An 18,031-nucleotide genomic window follows, 5' to 3' on the forward strand; every position below is an offset into this window, starting at 1 on the left:
ATTGGCTTTATTTAGCCATCCAGCTATTCCTCCTCTCTTTTCTTGATTCATCCAAAATTATCTATCCATAATCCATCCTTGGGCTTCACATCTGTGAAAGAGATGGTGGTAGACTCTCTTTTTCCAAAGGGACTTCAACAGCTGACCTCTTGGTCTCCACAGTGTGCAAAGATGACCCTGACGGGGCCCTCTAGGCAGTGTACTGCCTTTGACTGCAGTAGTCTCCATTGCAGGACTGTGGGATCTCACCCTGTAAAGGGGAACTGGAGCCAGGGAGAAGCAAATCCTTTTCCTTGTTTCACCATTGCTAAACAGGGGTTTCTAAGAGGATCCAGCAATGCATTGCTTTATCGGGGCACTGCTTGGTGGGGAGGTTAGTGTTTGTAGCATTAGATGCACAACATTTGAATTAATGAGTTTCTGGTTCTGCCAGAGACTTGCTTTTCTGACGGGTAAAATTCTTCATCTCAGGGTGCTTCAGTTATGCTTTGCGATGGAGATGATCAGTGTTTATCTACTAAGGCTGACTGTACGCTCCTGGCGAGCACCCTGTATGATAGAGCTACTGTGAGGACAGGGGAGCACAGCTGGGATTGCAATAAGGACTTCTCTGTCTATGTTGGGATTCATTTAGATGCTATCAAACCAGGAGGCATTATTATATGTTCCTTAATTGTTACATATTAGATGGGTTTGATGCTTTACAATGAAAGCTGCTCTGCATGCAGCTTCAAAACAGATACAGTTGACTTGGCACAAATCTTAATTGTGAGCACAGTCATATGAATATAAGGAGTTTGTCAGTGCACTGTTTTCATGATGTTTTAACCAGCTTGGTTAAAATCCACCAGACAAGTCCTTCTAATGTGGGTATATAATGGTCCATTTACCTGTATAGTCCATTTCCCTTCTCTACAGGAATAAAAATTCTCCAGATAACGCCTTAAATCCACAGCTTTGTACACGTGTGTGCGGGAAGTCACTAAGGCTGAAAGGTAATGATTGTTTCAAGGGCTTTCCAAAATAGTTAAGGCACTGAATGCAAGAAGAGTACAGAAAGCTTGGCAGATGGAGCCAGGCAGTATATGCCATGTTCACCTAAAGAACAACACAAACTGAGATGGACTTGGACAAATGGTAGTCAGAGTAGTGAAGAGGGTCTGTGGAAGATGAGCAGAAAGGCAAAACCAGCAAGATTTGCTTCAGGTGAGACTGAAGAATTTGATTTTCTTGCAGAAGGCAGTATCAGTGAAGGGTATACCCAAATGCTCTAAAAGGTAGGGAGGTAGGAATCTGGCTGGGGAATTGTTTCTGTTGCAGAAAAATCATCGTGGAAATTGCAGTGAGTTTAGCATCATGTGAACTTTTACATATCTATGTATGTATGTGTAAAATGACTCAGTGAAGCAGTATGTGCAAGGGGCTATATCTAGAAGGATGTCTGTGGGAATGCCTGAGGTAATTCAATGGGGTGTGGGAAGACATGATGTCCATGGGGATTTGTCACAGCTTTTCTGTGGTAGGAGATCACGCACAACCAGATTTATAGCAATAGTGCAGAGAAACTATATGACATTACAATCTATCCAACAAAGAGTGTTGATTCCAGCTTACAAACAGCTGAATCAGTAAATGCGGAAGCCAGAAAGTGACTTTTTTGTGTCTCCCATGTGTTTTTTAATAAATGCAGACTGAAGCTTCCACTGGACTCCTGCCAGCTCTGGGTCCCTATCATTTGATTTTCCTGAAACAGGCACCATGACTCCATTTGAAAGACATTTCCATTAGCATGTTGGACTGATTCAACTTATATCCTGCCCTGTTGTGTCCGACTCATTTTCCCCTATCTCTAGGAGAAGCCTGAGGGAAGGCAGAGGGCCCTTCACATAGATGCTCAAGGTCTCTATCAGATAATAGCTGAAGAAATATTTGCCATGACCAGCTATGGTCATTTTTTGCCATTCCTTAGTCACTTGGCAGCCAATGGAGGGAAGAGGCGAGAGCTGGGTGGGGGAGAGTAAATGAGACAGAGGGACAAGAACAAAAGATTCTTTTGTGGTACAGAGAGAGAGAAAAGGGAAAGCATCACCAAATGCCCAGAAGCCATGTTTGTAACAAGAGACCTATTCTCTCAGCTACTTGGAAAACAACTTGGAGTAAAAGGCCCTGGTTGAATTAACCCTTCATGGAGGCGACTTACTAAGCATGCAGGAAAGATGCATGGTGGTGGGAGGTGTAATCTGTGTGGCAAGGTAGCACTGTTGGCTCTTGGGCAATTTAAAGCAAGGATTGGTTGTCTGGGAAGAGGAAGCAGGAATGACATTAGGTGGTTTGGCCAGACCAAAGTTTTAAAATGTCAGATGTCTTTTCTTCACAGGAGCTTCAATACTGGCAAAGATCACTGGAGGGGTTTTTGCAGCATATGAGGCAATGACTCCTTTTCATTGACATTTTTGCTAGGGATGCTGGCACCTAGGACTGTGGAGAGAGAAAGGAAAGGAAAACACCACACTTAAAATGTATGTTTTGCTGCAGCACAATCTTGTCCCATCACAGCCTCTGTGAATTCAGTTCCTATTGTTGGCCTTCAAAAAATCTGTTCTCCGACATTGCATCTCTCTTGCTCATGTCTTAGACCTCCCTTTAGCTGATAAGAACAATTTTACTGGAGTTAGAGGTTCTCTATACAGATGCATTGATGGGAGGCCAAATCCCACAACCTCAAAGAAACAACCAGCTTTATTTCATTGTGAACACCCTCTCTTAGCCACCTCCCTGCCCTTTCTAAGGAGGCTTCCTCTTTTATTGAGTGGATATTTGGGTGAAAGGGGACTTCTGTGATGACAGTATGAGAAAAAGTTTTACACAGGGAAAGAGAATGTGCAGCTATTTGAAGATCCAATATGGGATATTGTCATATGCCAGGTTTGTTTGTATCTGAGCTTGCTTCCAGGTGCTCTGCAAATTGAAAGAAGTGAGACAGATCTGAAATAAATGCCTTTTCTCCCCATGACAGTACAGAAGGGACAGCACCCTGCCTCTGGAGCATCCTCACATAGCTCCAGGCAAAGGGAAGTAAGGAGCAGTTTGGAAATGGAAAGACAGTCCTCCTTTCTGCTTCCTTGCCTCGCCAGGACAGGAGCAGTGTCCACTATCATGGGTTGCCCATCCCCCTTGGCTCGATGGCGCAGATGGAAAGGATGCAGTGGGTGCCCACGGAGCCCGCAGTCAGGTGGGCTGCTGAGCGGATGTGAGATGCACAAAACATTACGACTGTGCTTTCGTAAATAAGCAATCACATGGGACTCGTGTGCGTGTGTTAGAGCAGCGCTTTGAAAATAACCAGGAAAATCATGTGGCAACAGAAATCTGCCCTCCCCCTCTCCCTAACCTTCTCCCTCCCTTTCCTCTCCTTTCTTTCTCTCTCTCTCTGTCTCACTGAGTTGGTAACCACAAAGGCTGGAGCTGAATTTTGCTCCCATTAACCCCATATAGCGTTTTGGGGTGTCTGCATTGGCACTTGGTCTTGGTGGCCAACCTACCTGTGCCACTCAGACCACTTGTGCTGTGTGATGTCCCCTGCAGCCCTACGAAGGAAATTTTCAAGTTCAGTCTCCTAGAGGGATTGAAGGACATTTACCCAGAGGGGTTGCTAAATATGATTACATCCATTGCTCAATGGGATTTTCACTGTTGCAGCTCTGAGTCCAGCAGAAATTGACTTTTTTTTGGCACTATGGTTTTAATACCTGACTGGCACTTAATGGAGTCACTTGCAAGGTCAGAAGAGTGAATCCTGGAGTTTGAAATGCAGTTTGGAAACTAGGAAGCTTGACGTTCTGCACTGCTCCCTCACACAGCTCATTCACAGTAGCACAGCATGGCAGGAGTCTCAGACCATTAAAATCTCAGCTGAGCTAAGAGCAGGTGATGTTTTGTGTAGAACAAGTGCCACCACACTACCAATAAATGCATGTCCTTGAGCCTTGGCTCCACTAATGGCCTCCTATTGTAACTTAGTTCTTACATAGGTATGGCTACCAGCCTTGCTGCACGCAAAAAGCCTAAAGAGTCAGAAAGGGAAGGATTTAGTGTGTGTGAGGCTCAACCTGTCCTGCTGTCCTTGGGTGGTGTTGCCAATCATACCTTATTCTACTGTATGTTCCTCCAGCTATCATTTCTTCCAAGCTGGCCTTTCCTAGCTTAGAAGCTCAGGATCTTAGGCTCCAGCCAATAAGGCCTTCACCTTTTCCTGTATTACGTATTCCCCCAAATACATTTCTGCTCATGACACTTTCACCTCTCCTCTCTCTTCTTTCTTCTTTCTTCTTTTCCCATTTGTCCTTAAAACAGTGGAAGACTTTTCCTTAAACAGGTGGAAGGATTTTAAAGCAAAATCTCTTTTTTTTTTTTTTGCAAGAGATCCATCTGGATTTGAGTCAAGAGGATCTGCTGGAGGCAAAGCAATAGGACACAAGGTGTGGAAGTGAACTGAAGAATGAATGCATCTGTATCGGTATGATGTGCCGGGCATTTCAGGGGGACCAATGCTGTTAACCTGTTTGAGATAAAGTGCCACAAGCTCTTAAAGTCATGGTGACTTCTGTAAGATCCAGACATTTTTACCTAAAAACACATTTCAAGTGTCTCAGAGCTGAGCTTCTGTTGCCTTGCAGCTGGTACATCCTGGTTCAGCCCCTTACTGGCTTAGACAGGCTAGACTATACTGGTCCCTGAATGGAGTGTGGCTTGAATTTGGTTAGAATGGCCTGCATATGGCTGGCTTGGTCTGAGTTACACTGGATTTGACCCAGCTGAGCTACATTTATGTGGACTGAGTGCAATCTGAATGCAAGTTTGAGGTGGCAGCTTGTGATAGGCATGTTCTGGGTAGGCTAGAGTTGACCGGGTTAGCTGCTTTAGACTGTGCTGAATTCGGAGCTGAAAATGTGACTGGTTTGGACTGAGTTAATATTTTTGGTGGATTGGAGTGGGCTGATGGGAAGAGTTTTCCAGGATACAGGGCTGCTGGAATGGAGCAAGTGACTTCACTGTGGCTGGTTTAAAAGCCTTGTTTCACCTATACCAGAACCTGTTGCCTCATCTGGGAAGCTGTTTGCTGGACCAGCTTCCCATGGATAGCAAAAAGGTTATTCAGCAAGTGCTGAAATGGGATCCCCACAAGGCTGACAAAAATTTTTAGTTCCTCAGTGTCCAGCTGCTCCAGGCCATCTCCTTCTCCCACAACCAGCGAGTGGTTCATGCCAGAACATGTGCATCTTCTTCCCAGTCAGGTCCACCAGGTCAAATCTGTTCATAACCGAACATCCTAGTTGAAAATCCTCCTGTCTGAGAAATTCCCCAAGCAAGGATGGCTACCAGTGTTTCAAGGGAGGAAATAGGACCTGAAAGCCTCACACATGACTTCTCTTTTAATGACTAAGTTTCCTTGATAGCATAAGATTTCTTACAGTCTAATATGGTGCGTGGAATGCAATGCACAGTGTTACTTATCAAGAGGATAAAATAAATATTTATAATTAACTTGGACACCAGATGAAGCCCCACATAAAAGAAAATTCGGACTGGTTCCAAATAAATGACGTCTCAACATAAAAGATTGTACCTGGATGATGTGACAAGTCAGTCTAGGTGACGGTGCTGCCAAATCCCTTCCCTCCCCACTTATTCTGGCTCTGCTTTAAAAAAAACAGAAAGAAATTTGTAGTGACGGGTAGGAGACGTTGTGGTCCCACAGGGAGAAGCAGAGCCCCATCTCCATACACAACTAGCAGAGAGTGGAGCAGGAGAGTGGAGGGTAGCACAGTGCTGTACAGCTGCAGGGCTGCTCACAACAGGGCAGAGCTCCCAGAGAATGTGCTCTTTGTTCCTTGCCTTTAAAGGGTAAGAGAAACACTTATGCATGGCAAATTAGCCCAAAAATGTATTTCTCTAAAACACCCGATTGTCTGGCCAGCTCTGCAGCTGCAGGGAAGTTCCAGGGAGAGAAGGGGGAGGTGGCGGGAAGGAGAAGGAGGGAGGCAGGGAAAGAGGATTTTGATGGCTTGGAGGGGGAAGGCAAGATGACTGTGTGAATGAGGGAGAAATTCTTGTCTCAATTCAAACAGAGCTGACCAGCGATCGAGGGGACCCCTGACAGAGGGGCCACGTTGGTGGCCAGGGAACCATGGATGCTCTGTGGTCTCCTGGGGGGTAGGGAGAAGAGGGGACATGAGACAGCTGTGCTTCAGACAGCACAGGAGCAGGCACTGGTGCAGCCGGCGGTGCTGGGGAATCCTGCTGCCCGGCAGGTTCAGCTGTGCCATCTGGGCCGGGATGTTCAGCAAGCAGTGCCATGCTCCTCTAGTCACTGTGCTGCACGTCCCAGGGGCCGATGGGCTGTGACTCCTCTCCCACTTCAGAGCAAAATGTGCAGGGTGTGACTCTGTGGAGCTGCAGGGCCTGTGCTGTTCCCAAGAGGTGACACTTGCATTTAAAATATCCCAGACATCCCTCTTGATTAGGAACTTGATCTGGGCTTGTTATGAATTTCCAGCCCAATGCTGATAGCCATGTAAAAACTCCCAGACCACTTCTGGCAGGTAAATGGTTCCTTGAACTTCCCTGGGGTTCAGAAAGCAAAACCTAATGGTTTTTCTTGACAGCTGCTCAGACTGTGATGTTCATGGTGAGTGCCACAGTCCTGTCCCTGCTCCAAGGCATGCCACTGAAAGCAGAGTCAGGCTCACCATGAGCACAGCTGAGACCTCAGTGTCCAAGGTGTGTCTCCCCACACTGTCTGGAGTAGCGTATCCTCTTTTGTGTGCGTGGTGAGTATTTATTTTCTCTTCCATTTTCTGCTGATGTGGATAATGACTTTGCAGGCACAGCCTTGAGGCAGCCTGGTCGGTCCTCATTACCACACACTGAATGCTCTTGGGGACATCTATGGTGTGATCCAGATGCTTCTCTCAGGGGAATTATTTCAGGCTCGACTTGGCCTTTGAGGACACTCAGGGGTGCACTTGTCTGCTATAAATCCAGGTCCCAGTGCTCTGTCCTTTCTGTGACATGACGTGACCTAGTCTGGGCAGACAAGACCATCTCCTTCAAAGCCACCAGTGCCATCTGCTATAAGAGCTGATGAGATTGGTAGGTAGCCTTAGGTTAGACAAAGCTTAGACTGCCCATGAGAAAAAGAGAGATGTGAATGTCTCAGAAGGCGATTTGGCTTTGATACATTTCTGTGACTGACTGGCTCAGGTGTAGGATTGGTGTTGCTGCTGGTTCAAGTTGGCACAGGCAAACTGTACTCTGTTTCCAGGTTGCTGCTAAACTCATATAACCTATAACTCTTCAGGTTTGTAATCCAGAAGTCCCATGAATCCCCTCTCACTGGACTAGAGGAAGGGAAGGACAGGTGGACTTGGGTGGTGTGGCACTGGAGCAGGTTGCCCAGAAAAGCTGTGGATGCCCCATCCCTGGCAGTGTCCAAGGCCAGGCTGGATGGGGCTCTGAGCAACCTGGGCTAGTGGAAGGTGTCCCTGCCCATGGCAGGGGGGCTGGAACTAGCTGATCTCCAAGGTCCCTTCCAACCCAAACCATTGTATGATTCTGTGATTCTATGATGTTTATCTGAACAAGTTGTGATACTGACTGCTGGTGGGAATTACTCATTCTTTCTTTTCAGAGTTTACATGAAGATGCTTTGGATGACACTGGGTATGGAGGTACCTACTGGCTGTGAAGCAGTAGCTGACAGGTAAGCCAGAATTAGCTTTGAGAATTTCCTATAGTGGAGAAGCTGATCAGACTTGTGCTGGAGAAAGAGTGTGATGGGCAGAGGGGGAGGTGGGGAACTGAACCACTCTTGAAATCAGGGGCTGGGGGAAGCTGTTGACAGCTGTATAATCCTTTTGTCGCTACCTGACTCATCTCTATGTGGCCAGTGGGATGGCTCACTCTCATTTTATATTTACATGGGAGAAGAGGGTACAAAAATGTTAGCTTTAATTAAGTCAGCAATGTTTCTCAGCTTTGACGCACTTCATTTGCCACTTCTGTTGAAAAGAGGTCCCTCCATCCCATCCCCTCCTTTCCTCCCCTCCACTTGTACAGCTTCAGACCTTCACAGCCCCGCGACCCAGCTCCTCATATGTCCCTTTAGAAACACCCTGAGCAGCAACCACACAAAGACATGTGACCACGTTACATGAGTTTAAACCTCTAGCTTTTAAGTGCCAGCGCTGGGCTTCATGCTTGACCTTCAGAGGGTGGGTGGCACAGATTGATGGCAGGCCTGCTGGGGCTGCTGGGGGTCCTGAGATCACTTGAGGCAAGGTGGGACTTGGGGAAACAAAGAATCCAAGCACAATCCAGCAGTCTGTGGAGACACTGAGACCTCCCAGGGATGGAAAGGATGTGGCATCACCTAAGGGTGGGAATGACTGATATCGGGGAAGCATTTATTGGTCAATAATTTGCCAAGAAATGGGACTTCAGGGGAATGAAACCAGCTGCAGATCTAAACCTAGTTCAACAAGTAATTTTGGCTGGAAAGTGAGTGTGTGCGTGTGATTTTTAAAATATCAAAACATTTCATTTCAGGACAATGTTCCTAAACTGTTACGTTTTCTAAGTGCCAGAATGTTGCGAATGGACATTTTCAAAGGGAATTTCTGACATTTCATTTCAAACCAGCTTTTTGCATTTAAAACTTGACCTGGGTTGAAATATGAGAGGTCAGACACGAGAGTCTAACAACACAAAATAAAACCTGCTATTTCAAGTTCAGCAGAATGATTCGGTCTCTGACTTATGCCATTTGAAAAAAACAAAAAAAATCACAGCAGAGCTCCTGTGCACATCCAGATCAATGTGCCCCTACACAACACCTCTGAGGTGATGGAGACACTGGAGCAGAAACAGACAGTGTGGCTGGGATAAAACTGGCCAGGTAGTGGCCTGAGATGAACTGGAAAATGCCCTTGAGCATCCCAGACAGAATTTCACTCTCATCTCAACAAACTTCACTCTGATCTCAGTAAGGCTATTTATGGTGGGATGTGCACCTCTTAGGGATGCTTGCATCTGTTCAGCTCCATGGGTAGCAACAAGCAGAGCAATGACGAGCAAAGCTCCTGTTGCTGTGGCAGTTTTACCTGCGCTGTCATCTATCTTTAGGCAAAGAGGTGACCAAAGTACCATCATCTTAGAGCACTGTCCCACTGATCCCTATGAAAACCAGTGGAACTCTCCATGGGGATGTGTCCATAGGCAGCTGCAGGGGAAAAAATGCAAGTGCAAGCAAGGTCTGGGCACAAGAAAATCTCTACTAATTTGTGAAGGGGCCCTGGTGCTTCTCCTAATGGGTGGGCAGGTTGGGGGATGATGACCAAGCAGGATGAAGGACACTGCTAGTGCTTTGAGAAGATGCTGTACCCCCTAGCTGCCTCTTCTGTACAAACGCAGGTTCAGCCTCGAGGGACATGAAGAATAGCCTTCCCCCCCCTTCCCTGCTGGCTCCAGCCCCTTGCTCCCTCCGCCCCATCCTCTCTGCTGTGCGCACGTGGTCCCCTCTGGCCATGAATAGAGTTGGCACGGGAAGGGCCAGCCCAAGCCACTGGGGCTCACAACTCCCAACCTGAATAAGCAGCATAAAGGCACAGAGCAGCCCCGTCGCAGCTCCATCCCGACCCATCCTCCCCAGCTGCAACAGCATCCGCTGTGGGCCCAGACTGGCCATTCTTACCAAGTCCTTCTGTGCCGTTTGTCTTTCTCTCCCTCTCTGCCTTTTTTTTTTTTTTTTTAATTTAATCCCCTTTTTTCGAACATATCATTACAGGAGCAACAAAAAAGATGGGACAATACAGCCATTGATGAACTGCTCTCGTCCTCCCGTCCCGATCCCCCCCACTCACTCCCTCCCCTCCTCTGGTGCGTGCCAACACTCTTTCCACCCGCCCAGGGCTGGAGCCAGCGCCAAACAACCTCTGCTAATAAACAAGAGGAACCAGATAAACCAGGAACACAATAGAGGGATTTGTTGCACTTTAGTGATGGTGGGAACAATGTCAACTCCGTGGCGCAGCTGCATGGACCCCCTCCCATACTCTCCCCCCACTGCCTCACGCCCCCTGCGCACTTGCAGCCCAACACTGTGATTTATGAAAGGCCAAAGGTCATCGTGCATTAAAGGGCTCCTTTCTTGCATCATTTATTAACCCCTCTATGACAAGGCATACTCATTGTGGTGGTGGTACAAGGAGCGGGGAGGGGGCGGAGGAGTCCATCCTAGCAGCACTGTGCATCTCTTAGAGGATGCTGAGATGCAGAATTAGTGCTTAAGCTGCCTGGTTTTGCACTGACCTGATGTGTGTGGGGAGGAGGGGAAGCTTTGGTGAGGTGCATTTCGGCCAGCAAAAGCAACTCCTGCACTCCAGTGCAGCTCTGGTCACTTTTCATGCAGGTCACCGTCTGCCTGACCTGCATTCACTGCCAGACCGGATCGTGGTCCATGCTGTGGCCATGCTGACCCAAAGGGTTGCCCTGAGGACCCCATCGTCTCTGTATGGTAGGGTTGACTACGTTGCATCACGAGAGCCTTGGGTCACCTTGTGCTACCAGGCATGGTCACGTGGGCAGTCCATGTTGCAGCTGGGCAGAGAGGAAGCAGGGGGCCATGGAACAGGGTGGACCACTCCAAGGTCTCCTTCTCATGCTAGTAGACATATGGCCAAAATATCTACTTGTCTCACCAGAGCTGATCGCCATTACAGGCAATGCTGCAGTGTCACCATGCAGCACTTTCAAGCCTTCCTGTGCAGCTGTGAAGCAACACTGTGAAACACTAGTGACATAACTCACTGGCCTGATCTTTTTCTTCCAAAATTGCAGTGACCAAGTCAGTTTGGGCAAAATGATGCAGTGGCAAAGGGGTCAGCAGTGAATTTTGTGGTCCACTGAGCTACCACCCCATGTCCCAGGCCATGCTTGAGGGCTCCCTAGAGACCCTCTCCATGGGCAAGCTGGCTTAGGAGGACAAACCCCAAGGCCATCACAGGCTGGGGGCAATGGGGAAGCCCTGGAGAGGGGATGTCTGCTGGGGTTCATGTCCACCATGAGGGCAGTGGGGTTGTGCTGGCTCCTGTCTGCCTGGCCCATCCCTCCCAGCTCAGCAGAGGGGAAGCTGTGGTGTTGACAGGTTGGGACATCTTCCCCCTGCAACGAAGCAGTGGGTAATAAGGGACCTTTGAGTATGGGTGTCACGGTGAGCCCCTGCACAGGGCAGAGGGGACATGGAGGTTGGGGTGAAGGGGAAGACAGTCCCCTGCCCAAATGCCAGCTGGTAACACTAGTTACCAGCCCAGCGGCTCCTGCCCTGGCTTTGGTGCCTCAGCCTTGGGCTGTGCTCCCTCGCTCGCTCACTCTCCCTCACATTCCTCCGGGAGCTGATCAGGGCTTGAATGACACCCCAGATGACTCTTTGCTATTAATTCCTGTGAACAGAAAGGGCTCCTTGTTCTCCCAGTCCTACTCTCTGGAGGAATTACAGGGGCCAAGGCAGCAGGCTGAAGCCTTCCTGACTTAACCCTTCCCCCGGCTCCCCAGGAGCCTCCCTGCAGCCAGAAGACAGGCAGAAGTGAAGATCACCCCGGAGCCACCTTGGTCACCGCTGAACAAGCCCACTGCGGTCACTCAGCACTACTACAACCACAGGTCCTGTTGGGAGGGTCCCCTTTTCTCGTTGTTCTGCACAATCTTGTACAATTCCCCTTTTCTCCCCTCTCGGCATCTCTCTGTCGTGCAGACTGAGAGCACCCAGCTCCCTCCATCACATCACACTTGATATGCCAGACTCCATCTGAGAAAAGGCAAACCCTGTCCACTTCTCCTCCAGCTCCCCACCCCTTCAGCGCTTGCTTTTTGGGGTTCACTTTTTGGAGGTACACCTGGCCTTTCCAGCAGGAGATGAGGGGGTTAACAGCCAGGGAGGCTCCTTGCCACTCATCAGAGCAGGTAGCAGACAGACAGGCTTACCCCATTCCTCTTTGATCTTCCCAGACCCGAGTAATGCAGGAATATTGTCCTGTTTTGCCATCACGAGTCCTTGTGCACCCATGAAACAATGAGCTGACCAAGACGATGGGCCAGGAGTTGTTTGGAGTCTTTCAGTGCTCAGGGGTGCTTCTCCTCTCTCCGTTCCATAAGGTTTTCCCTACACCTCCTCTGTAAATCAGCTGGTGCCATAATCCACTGTTTTAGAGCAAAAAATGCTGCTGAGCAGCCTCCTGCTCGGCCACATCAAGGCATGCATGCCAGTGGCAGCAGCAGTGTGGTTCCCTGCACCTGCAGCAGCCCTTGGTGTGCCTTGCAGAGGGAACGGGGTTTCTCCTGCTCCAGAGCCACGTGGGACTCTGCAACCACATCCCAGACCCAGTCCCCAAAAAGCTTCCCAAGACTCCCATCCCATCCTGGGGTGATGGGACTGCAGTGCTGCATGCTGATCAGCATCACCCATGCTGTGTCACCCATGGGGAATGATAACCCCAGAGCAGGGCAGCTGCTGCAACCTTTCTTTTGCTGCCCTGTGCAGGGCACTGGATTGACAAATAACTCGGGTAGTAAACAACTCCAGGCATTGCCTGCCTTTTGTTTCACCGCACACCCCCTGCAGCTAACTGTCCTGTAACCACATGGATGTGATGTGGTGCTGCCAAAACCCAGGCAGGGCTGCAGGCAGGTCTTTGCTTTTGCCGAGTGACCCACACCACTTTATCTCTCCTCAGGCTGCCTTGCGGGCAGCCAGCTCGCCAATGCCCATGACTGGCAGCAAAGAAGCATCTGGGAAGGTCTAGGACCAATATTGGGAGCTTCAGCCAAAACTGGCAAGGGGTGATGAAGACCAGAGGCCAGCAGTGCTTCCTGTGCCCGGCTCCCTGTTAGGATGCCTATGGCACAAGGCAAATGGAAGAGTTCTTTGGAGATCACAGCCATCGCAGAATCGTGGAGGGTGACACAAACGTAGGCTCTGGGGACACTGTGCTGCTGTTCACGGAAAGGCCTTGAAAATGACCTGCATGCTGGGAGCCTCGGAGGGTGGTTGTGACATCAGATCAGGGAGGAATTTGGAGAGAAGGGCATGAGGAAGTGGTGGAGACAGAGCTGGGCTTGGGTGCTCCAGCAAAGGGTATGGCCTGGTCCTGATCTCTCCCAGGCTGCCATCAGTCATGTCCCATGATGTCTCACGAGTGAGACTAGCTGCAGACCCATAGATATTCCAAGCGTTTGGTGGCCTCTCCCTTTGCTCCTCCCTGCTTTTCCTTGGAGCATCACACTCAACCAAACTTCAAATAAAAAGAGTAACTGTTTGAAACCTTGCTATTTTTTCTAGTTCTTTCATGACTTCCTCTGTGGATGGTTCATAAGGTCACCTGGTCACGCCCTCACTACCCTCCACTTCCCCCACAGGACTGAGTAGCCAGCTTCCCAGCTATTTTATGGTCATGGTGATGAGGTGTGAGAGGGTCCCATGGCATCTCCACACCAAAGGGGCCATGCAGTTCTCACTGAGGATATTGGATATATTATTTCTGGCTGGGGCAGCAGGACTTCCAGCATGGGTCAACTGTTCCTGCCATCCACAACCTTCCCACAACCACCTGAGTTTCCTGGTCCTCTCCCTTTCTCTGTCTCCTTCCTGGTCTACCACGGGAATGAGCAAATCCATTCAGATTTGGGCGGGGAGACATTCCCCTTTTCCAGCAGGAGGGCTGCCACCCTCCTCTTGCTCACCGAGCCCTCCCTTCTAGCCATGGCGGGACCAGCAAGCCTCATGCTGGCAAAGATGCAAATCCCACGTGGGAGCTGGGCTTGGCTTTGGCGTGGGAGACCTGGTACCCATCCCCAGCAGGGAGAGAAGGGGAGAGTTCTGCATCCCCCTCCCCAGCACAATGTTGGGATGGTCACCCCCTGTCCTTCCCACAGCATCACAGGGGGACACAGCCAGTGCAAACCCACACCAGCCTGTCCTGCGTGGGCAAGGCGGCAGCAGGGGCAGGACCCCCTCCCATACCCAAATCCCAAACCTTGCCCCCCCCCTCCTGCCCCTAATTGTCTCACGTGCCCACCTCCATGGGAAAGGGATTTTGCAGAGAGACGTCCATCCCAGCGGCCATCCCCATCCCAGCCACCGCTGCTGCCTCAGCTCCTCCTAGCCCGGGTTTCCTCTCCCGTCTTTGGGTCTGGAGCAAGCTGGACGCTTTTAAAAAGCTTTTTATGTGCGTGCGTGTGTGTGTGTGTGTGTGTGAGTGTGTGTTAATCACATGATTGTCGTTCACCTGTATCCTGAACAAAGACAGCACACTGTTTAAGGCCCAAACAAGAAAGCCGGCAAGGGAAGGAGGGGGGGGAGTTGGGAAAACTGAAGGGGCTGTTGAGAGAGCGGGCGCGCGGGAGAAAATCCTTATCAAACTCCCAATTCATGGGTCTCCCTTTCCCTCAGCACACTGCGGGTATTGTTTGGCTGGGGTGTGTGTGTGTGTGTGTATTTTTTTGAATGTCTGTGTCGTTCCCCCCTCACTCCCCAGCTCTGACGCCGTTTTACTGTATGGAAAGATTTCACGGGGAACCCCTCCCATTTTCCCAGGCAGTCCTGGGACAATACCAGTGCTGTGTCCCTGAGCTGGGCAGGGGACAAAAACTGGCCCTGGCTTTTGCGATGGGGATGCTGTTGCTCCTCTGCTGCAGAGGGGCTCTCCCCTCTTACTCCTCCCTTGCCATGGGTGCAGGGCATGGGTATCATCTAGCAAAATCCCTCCCCAGCAATGTCAATGATCCCACCTTGGTAGTGGATGTGTCTCATCAACATGGTCCACTTGTTGAAACTCTACTGAGCAGGTGCCCCTGCCTGCCCCTGTGATGATGCACCTTGCTCACCGAGTGCCCAGGCCAGAGCAGGGTGCCTTTCCCGTCATCCTTGGGAGCGGTGCAGATGCAGGGGCATCTAGCATGATGGGACATCTCCACTTTGCACCCAGTTTTACCCTTGCCATCCTGACATGGCTTTATGATGGAGAAGTGGCATCCTTCCACCTTTGCATATTGGGGACTGAGGCCCAAAGAAAGAATTTCACGGATGCGTCACAGCAAATTTGTGGCTTAGCAGCGTCTCTGCCTCATGAACCACCTTCACTGGTAGATCCTTCATCCACAAAGGACTGTCCCCTTTTATGGATCTGGAGCACCTCATCCATAGAAATATATGCTGAAAAGAAGGGGTGGAAACCTGCTATATGAGCATTTCCCTAGGGACTAGGCATTAGGAAGACTGGCATCTAGAAAGATCACTTCTGCAATGTTAGCTGTTGTGGCAAGCTCTTGCGGGGTCCTTGTGTCTAAAAAGGGTTCCCAGGGGATGCTGGAGGAAAAGACATGCCACTTCAGTGATTCCTGAAACAGGGATGGTCTCCTCTCCTTCCCCTCTGCCCATCTTATCATCTCAACTGAAGAGAAAGCGTCACACCTCTTCCTGCTGCTGTAGAGGTGCATTTTCCACAGCTCGCTCTCCTGCATCCACCTCTTTGTAGCACAAAAGATGATAGATAGACTTGGAAAACAATATACGAGCAGTCAGTGCTGTGAGAGGTAGGCTGCAAACAGGGAAAAAGGCACTACAGGGAAAATGAGTTCATAAAGACGAGGCAGAACCAAAGGAGACAAAAAAGCAAGAAGTGGAGAAAGGCAGAATGAAGGGAAAAAACCTTTCCCTGCCATTTAAATGTGAGGAGACACAGAGACTGCAGTTTGCAAAGACTGTATGGCTGGTACATGGTCCTTTGAGGATGTCCCTGTCTGCAGTTGAGGCACCCACAGCTCTTCCAACAAGACACAAATGGGACATGGCTTTTGTCTGGCAGGTGGCAGCAGCCCCGGACAGGGATGGTGAGCAGGGGGAAAACACCAGTACAGACCCCTGTGGGTTACTGAAATCCCCTCCAGGTCTGATCTCTTTCTTGCCCCAGTTGGGAGTGGTGGGTCAGGTGCTCTTCTGCTCACCCAGACTCCATGGGCACGCAGGAAGACGTGAGCCTCACCACTCACGGTCTTGCTGGGATCAAGCACCATCTTGTTCTCCCCACAGAGCTTGCCAAGAGGCTGCTGCATTTGGGGTATGAGCTGTGCAGGCTCTGAAGCTCCTCTCAGTGCCCTGCGGGGCTCCTGCTTGGGGATCTCCAACAAAGTGCTAGGAGGATCCCTGGCCTCTCGCTCCCTACCACTTGGTGCCCAGCACCCTGTACACCCACTCTGGAGGGACATGAGAAGTCCCTGCCCCATTGCCACTTTCCCAGGGGGTCCACAGGAACCCACCACCTAAAGGGAGGGCAAATAAACACCCTTTTCTGGCAGTTTTCTGCCCTAGGTTGGAAGTTGGCTGCAGTCAGGGGACCAAGCAGGGCAGTGTTTCTCAGCAGTGGCTATCTCCCTGTGGGACAGGAGACCAACCCTCCCGTCCTTCCAGTTCTCACACACCTCATATGCAGGGTCTCTGGACCCGAGAGGGTGAGCCTTGCTGGCGGGGGGAAGATGCCATGAACTCTGCAGCACCATTGCCTCTGCATCCAGTGGGCCACAGACAACTTTGCACAAAGTGACCTCACCCTGTTTGGTTTTGCTGGTTATCTGTCTGCCAGACAGAGGGTGAACTGCCAAACTGCCTCTGCCTGTGTCATGGGACCCCTTCTCATGACACCCACAACCACAGTCTGTCTTGGTGAGAGAACTCATCCTATACTGCAAGACTTGAGGTTCACCAGACCCTACTTTGGTCAAGGAAGCAGGGCCTCAGTGCTGTTTTGCTAGGTTCTCCTTTGGGTTACTCAGCATACAAATTCCTCTCTTCCAAAGGGGAAAAGGCATCATATGGAGAAGAGTATCTGAGCCCGTCTTTCTTCTGGAGTAGGTAGTGCCGAAAAGAAGAAAGGTAGGAGGTGATCCCTTGAGATTTTTTTTTTTGAGGGATGCAAGAGGCACCTTTAAGCACCTCTGCCCACTTGATGCCAATGGCATGCAGCCGTTTCCCCGCCCAGCTCTGTTCAGTGAAGACTTCTCACTGGGCTCTAGTGAAGGTTTTCCCTGCAGCCACGCTATGATTTTAGAGCTTTACTTACTCAAGGCAATGGCAGATGTGCAGGGAAATAGCCCTGTGCTGTCAGCCAGGTCTGCAAGGGCAGTGGCCAGCCCCACAGGTTTGCTCTGAGGGCTTTTCCTCAGGTGCTCAGCACCATCCTCGGGACTTATGCTTCATGTGGTGCCACCCAGCATTTTTGCTGGGTCTTTCCAGCAGGGTTTCTGACAAGTGCTACAGGAGTTGAAAATGTTCTTGAAATTCCTTGAAGCTGGTGCCCTGGCTCACATCCATTCATCTCTTTCTATTTACTGACTTAGCATTGAAGTGTCTTCAGGTTGGCTGACCAGCAAGCAGCTGGGGCAGGAGCTACGTTTTTCTCATTGCTAACTCAGGAGGACCTAGGAGGATCATCAGATTTTTTGTGGATGACCTCTCACAGTTACAGGGTTGGTGTTGGTCTATACCAGCCCTGGTGACAAAGGAAACAGAAGCAGCCAACTATCCGAGGCATCTGGGATGGAAATTGAGCCAAAAAATGGAAGGTGAGATGGAGAATGTGGTAACCCATTGGGTGCTGAGATCCTCTATGTGTCCTGGTGCGTGAGCAGCAAGAATGAGGTTGAGTGAGTGAGTCCTTCTCATCAGGAGACCTCCCTTTCCTTGTGAAAGACCCCACATTTGCCTTCAGGAGCAATTCAGCATGTTGGAGGAAGCAGAGCCTGCTTGCCTTGGCAAGACCACACAGAGAGGAACATGTTGTGACAAGCCCATTCCTAGGGTGCAAAAGTCCTAAGAAGGTTCAAACTGGTATCCACTGTCCAGCAGCATGGTATTTTCCCTGGACCCGATGTCCTCCATCCTCGGGACACCTGTGACCTCCTGCATCCCCTTTCCCACCCCACA

At 50.0% G+C, this 18,031-nt stretch overlaps 1 long non-coding RNA gene across 1 annotated transcript; it reads right to left on the bottom strand.

Moving 5' to 3' along the window:
* Positions 1-14,255, bottom strand: LOC129784803 (uncharacterized). The gene is made up of 3 exons (XR_008747901.1): positions 14,130-14,255; positions 5,627-5,696; positions 1-2,478 (listed from the first exon to the last, which is right to left on the bottom strand). It is a non-coding gene; the product is annotated as an uncharacterized LOC129784803 (long non-coding RNA).
* Between the last annotated feature and the right edge of the window lie 3,776 nt (positions 14,256-18,031).

The sequence above is a fragment of the Falco peregrinus genome, chromosome 6 (assembly GCF_023634155.1).
Source record: "Falco peregrinus isolate bFalPer1 chromosome 6, bFalPer1.pri, whole genome shotgun sequence".
NCBI classification, from domain to species: Eukaryota; Metazoa; Chordata; class Aves; order Falconiformes; family Falconidae; genus Falco; species Falco peregrinus.